Source organism: Lepisma saccharinum, chromosome 25, assembly GCF_977018435.1.
Source record: "Lepisma saccharinum chromosome 25, izLepSacc3.1, whole genome shotgun sequence".
Lineage (NCBI taxonomy): Eukaryota > Metazoa > Arthropoda > Insecta > Zygentoma > Lepismatidae > Lepisma > Lepisma saccharinum.
This window is the reverse complement of record NC_139253.1, coordinates 18,280,059-18,286,475: the sequence shown is the minus strand read 5'-3', so window position 1 is coordinate 18,286,475 and position 6,417 is coordinate 18,280,059.

The window sequence follows — 6,417 nt, the reverse complement described above, 5'->3', positions numbered from 1 at the left end:
TTCAAGGATATTAAATAAGTTAGTCTCTAAAATGCGAGAATTAGTAAAAAATTAACGTAAAAAACAAAAAGAAAAGAAAAAAACGATATCAATAAATATAGAGTTCGAAGTGAAGATAGGTGATAGTATGATGATGAAGTAAGGTGATGAACCACTTAACTTTCGACATGAAGCACCAGTTCTTACACAGCTAATTAATAACCAATTTATGAGTTGAGTTGGTGTTGTAAGTCCCCTTCTTGCACAGTAAGGTTAATTGGGACTGGACCTACAGTTTAAAGTGGGATCAAAACCACTATGTGCCTCCACCGGGTATCAAAAATAAGCAATTTATATTTTACATATTATTACCAGCGGCACAGCTAGATTGTATGGGGTGACCTTTTCGGAAAGCATCCAAATGTTAACCTCTCCCTCAAGTAATACACCCTGGACTGAATTTTGCAGACTAACAAGGCTCTGGAGTCACAACCAGCAAAATCCTCTGTAACGCCTGTATTGTATCCTGTCCATGTGCGTTTCTGATTGCTCTTGTACCAGTTTCATCTTATCACCATTCATTTTCATCTTCACTTTCACAAAAAGTGGCAAAAATAAACAAACTGCAGCTTGGATTAAGAGGTTATAGCCCCAGGCTTCTACTAGACACAAATTGCTTTGAAAAGGGCCAGGAAAAAATGGGTGTGCTATACTTGAAAGGTGAATATGGGTGCGTAAGGTATTTGAGGACATGTGATTGCTCAACTATATTTTTGAGCGAACTAATTGCTGTACTTTTATCTTTGAAGAGCATCAATGACAGACTTATCACCTACCCAAGAGATGAAACCGCATTCTGTGATTGCTGTACTTTGCATGTATTGCAACAATGTTGAGATTACATGGTTTTGGAGTCACCAGGTCATTTGTGCATAAAGTTTGGAAGGAGTTGGAACGTGTCAGCTGTAGCAAAGTGCAAAAATCATTCATAGCATTCGGACAGTATGCATATGCAGACACCACAGTTCGTGCACTCGAATGCCGGAACGTCCACGAGGACCATTTGCCAGAGATTTCCAGGTATCTGATGGCACAATCTGCATTGTGGTGCATGAGGACATTTACTATAATATAAGTCCTATGTGATGGGAAACGGTCAGTTCATGTCTGCTCACACACAAGAGCAACAACTGCTCTTAGCAAAGTGATTGCTGAACAAAGTGAAACATCTGGAAGAACTTGTCCTGATCTGTTCTTTTTCTTATTTTCGATGAAAAAAAAAAGTTGACTGGAATCAAAAGGTGAACAGGAGAAATTTAATGTGGTTATGTGTGGATTCTTCCGATGTCTCCCCTGTTATCCACACGAAGTTTTCGGCAACTGCGATGGTTGGTGGTGAGTAGAGAACGACATGACATGCCACCCTACTTCTTTCCACTGGGTCTTCAGGTGAATGCTGCTGGCTACATTGAGGAGCTGGAAACAGTTGTGAAACCCTGGATAGACAGCAAGAAGGCCACATGTGTTTCAGCAGGACTCTGCACCTATGCACAATGCTTTGATGACCCAAGATTGGATGGCAACCATTCTGCACAATCACATCACACCAAACATATGGCCTCCTAACTCAACAGTCCTAAATCACCTGGGCAATTATATGTGGGGCGTTGATGAATGGGAGGATAATCGACATTCCCACAATACAACTGATTCCCTAAAGGTCACCAATATGCGAGTAATGTCCAACATCAATAAGGACAATTTGATTTGTGCATGTTAATGCTTCCGGTCCCACATGGAAGAAGCAATCATTGCGACTGAAGGCAGTTACATTAAATAACCCTGTACTTTAACCATCACTGCACCTGTGTACAGGCCCGTACTCAGGTTTTTTTTGAGGTGGTGGCCAAGCCCGAAATTCTCTGCTTCCACATCTCTCTCTGCTTCCACATATCTCTCTCTCTCTCTCTCATTCACATGTATACGTAAACGTTCCAAATGTGAAGAACTTAGAAGATAGGTGAAATGATTTTAATAAGTGTTACATTTTATTTAATTATTGCTTTCTATTAATAATGATCAATAAAATTTCATACTTTTATTGTGTCATGTTGCTATAGTGGTGTAAATCTGTTAATGGTCTCTCGAAAGGGAACATTGTCTTATCAGAGCTGAAGCTAGATATTTCAGCACCTAAGATGAGAAGTATTTTTGCACCCCCTTTGCCTATATGTAGACATTGAAGAAATATTATGAACCTACTCTTATCTGTTGAATCCGATGAAAAGAAAACTTAGCATTTAAGAAATGTGGATAATAAATGAACAATCGGTTGTGCACCCCATCTCATCTTAATTCAAGCAGTTTGTGGTATCATCTACAACTGCAAATTGAAAATCTGATATAGTAATACTATGGACAATGTTTTAGTATCAAATACATTATAATCATCGTAAATCACACAGAAAGGGGATAAAAGTCTGTGCTAAAGCATTTGTGTTGGAACAAAGGGTTCGAAATATTTTTTCAACACGTTTAATTTCACATTAACTAATAATGGAAAACAAGCACACAAACTGTATTTTTGGAAGATGGAAGACTCATGATAAATGCATTCCGAATATTTTTTTTACATATCATATGTATAACTTTCATGTACAATATTTGTTTTATACATATGCAACATGAAGCGACATAAAATAAGAAAATACATATGCAAGATGTTAACACTAAATTCTGTATGTAATCAAAATTTCTTTAATGCATATAGAATATATATTATTTAAATACATTACATAATCAATTCATCTACCTCATTAATAAACCAACAGCAAATATTATATAAATTTTCCCTCACATGTGCATGCTCCTCTGCCTCAAAATAATTGTTCATGCATTTAAGACAAAAATATTTAGAATTAGAAGCTACAGTCTGAAGTACATATTTGGTCTTACTTCTCTCTCTCTCTCTCTCTGGTAATTTACACTGCATCACAGAAAATGAGAATATTGCGTGTGAAGTGATCCAAAAAAAAATTATAATCATTTTTTTGCTAATTGAAGACAATATAAAATAGGGTGCAAATAATCTCATGGGTCGCCATGACATTCTCTCTTTTACAACTTTCTTCATTTAGATCGTTCGGTCCCTGAATCCTGGCACCCCCTAGCTACAGCTCTGAGACTGCAAGAAAACCAGGCATTGCTAGCGAAGCGACCAAAAAATTTTACAAAATGCATTTTTACATGCATATTATTTGAAATTGAAAGGATCAATTGCCATGTTATTTTTGTAGGTTTTTATAGGTTCGCATTAAATATGTCATGGTTCGAGAAGGGGGGCATGGCCCCCCCTTGGGTACGGGCATGCCTGTGTACAAAGCTTTGTATCAATATATTTTGTTGCTTGTTAGAATGGATGCTTTTCGTACTACCTCCAATATGTCCTCAAATATCTTACGCACCCTGTATAACAAACCAATCTAAGGAGATCAAACATCCTAATTTTCGTAGGAGAGTTCTTGCCACAATGCCACTCTTAAATCCTGAAAAGTTCTTTTCCTAAGTGACCAGCAAAACACATTCCTAATCCAGATGATTTTTTATCTCGGTTAGGTCCTCCTCTTCATAATTGCAAACATAACCACTTCCAAAAGAAACATGTGCATCAAACTTTTCTCATAACCTGGTGACATTCTTACTTGTAGACATTCTCATGCTCATGTGCATTTGTAGCAGGTGTACAGAAAGTTACTTTTTAAATGTAACCGAGTTAGTTACTGGTACTTGAAAAGTAAAAATTACACACTATCAATGATCATTAATTACAATAAATATATGAAGACTTACATGTGCTTTATTTATGTTTCTGGCACATAAGTCTTCATACGTGGGGTGACTGAAAAGTTTTGAGCCTAACCCAGAAAATGGGTAGTTAGGCAAGCTAAATTATATTTTTGATAATGTACCAGTACACACTTCATTAGTATCATGTCCCATGTTCATGTCTCCAACATTTCTAGTTTCCTTGTTGCAGGGTCTTGAAGTGGTTTTTATGGCATACTTTGTACTGTCAATATGAACAGTAAGTTTTTGGTATTATTTCACTAAATAATGGCTTAGGAAATGCAAATAATACAATTATTGTATTTTAATTAACACAAAAGATTCGTGCAAAAAGGTAATTTTGTATATGATGGAACAGAAACCTACATAGTGATTTACCTTTGGGTATAACTGTAAAATTATACTTTAGTAAAGCATTAAGTAAATAACTTTTAGCCCAGTGGTTCCCGAAGTGTACACCACGGCACCGTGGATGACTTACAGGGGTGCTGCAAAATGTTCTAATATTGTAACGGAAATGATACTTATTCCAATGTATGTGCTTATTTAGTACTTTTTAAGTGTACAATGTTACTGAATTTGAAACATGTGTTTATTTCTTAACTTAAGACAAGCAACCTAACCATACTAACTGAACGTTGCAAGTGTTAGATAGGTCTACAATCTGACCTGCCGCGGAAAAAAATCTTGAAACACTTAGGGTGGCATGAAAAAAACTTGAAATGCTAAGGGTGCCGTGAAACGAAAAAGTTTGGGAACCCCTGCTTTAGCCCATATTAGTTAGACCTCCCCTTAGAATTTGGGACCAAAATCTGTAGGCATGAACACATTTTTACAGCTCAACAAAGAAACTCTACATGAGAATACATGTACCAACATTATAGTAGACTGTGCCACATCTTCCTTTATCGCAGTCATAAAAATACCGTCCTCTGGCTAGTAATATACATAAACTACAGTTTAACCTTACTGAAAATCTATTCAAGCCTTACCCAAAATTCATTTTTAGAAAATGTGCAATTATTTCTATAGTGGAACCACAGGCCAAAGAGCCTGTGCAGACTTACGACTCCTGTGCATCGTCAAAGGGAGGGACAGAGTTGAGCATGCTTCCATGAGAGTTGAACAGATGAAGCGGAAAGGTGCAGAAAGACTTTTCACCAAAGGTTCTTTTCCTTGTGGTCACTCTATGAAACAACTGTTTTATTAAAGAATTTATTTTGATTTGGAATTAATCAATATTGTGGCAATTTGTGTACCTTACAGCATTTACATGGAATTTCAGCACTTCTATTTGGAAGCAGATAGACATGCATGTTTTGGCATACATAACACTAGCTTTAAATCACATAAAGGGCAGTATATACCTTACAAATTAAATATTTTTGCTTGATATGACTTAATAGATAAATATCAGATATCACCGATTATATGGTTTAAACCTTTTCTTCTAATTTTTGGGAGGACAATAAACTTTTGGAATAGCAAGACTTCAGTAATTTTACACAAATTTAAACTAATCATATCTCATTTAACTACTACTTCTCTACTGATTTTTATACTTTATCCAAAAGAAGTCATTTTAAGCTGCTTCATTAATCCATTAAGTGGGTTAATTCCCTTAAATCCTTTTGCTACTTTAAGCCAACGTAGTAAAATGCAAGACTTAAAATTGCAAGAACCACGAGTCCCATGTTTGAATCCCAACCTGAGCATGGGTGTCCTTTGCAATCATCCTCATCGTTGCCATTAGATAAGCAACCTAAATTAACCTAATTCTATCACTAAATCAAGAAAAATGCTCAGGCCGCTCCTGAATTGGCACACCTTGGCACCGAGCACAGATTATACATTCTATTATATACAAGTGGAAGATAAACACAGCTAGCAGTGTGCCAACATGGAAGCAGTGTCTCCACCTCGAGGTGATTATTGCAAGTTAAATATTCTGGGGCTTTTGAAGAGTGAACTAATAAAAACAAATAGGTGCATAGCTAGTCATACGCAGGAGATATGAGCCAGTGAATGTCGAGGACAGACATATCTGTCATACCCAAAATATTACGCCCTTGGTCACTATAGCTTATTCTATGTTGGGCGTAATATTACACCCAAGAACATCTCTGACTGAAGTAACTTGTGTTGAACGGAATAATACATTTTTTGTTGGTGAAACATACAGACGCAGTATATGGATCCACATTCTTCATAGCAACAGGATTCCATGGATTGCATGTTGGTATTGAAGAAGCAACGACCTCTTATTAAGTCACGATTTTCAGAAGAAGAAAAAGAAGTGGTAGTTCAGAGGAAAGTAAACTGTTTTTGTGTTATGCTGACAAAGTGCAAACATGATTCGTTTGTGTGTCGCCTTTAGTAAGTTGCTTTATGTCAATTTTTTCATGTTGCATTATTTGAACTGTTGGTACTTTATTGTTGGTTTTGGCGTGTAAAATGGCAAAGAGGAAACATGCCAAGTGCCAAGAAAAGTGTTCATGTTCAGATTGTTTTTCCTAAGTTCGAGTTTCTAATAGTATCTAACAGTAGCAGCGATAAGGGAGGGGGCAGTATGCCTCCCTACTTTTTGCCACA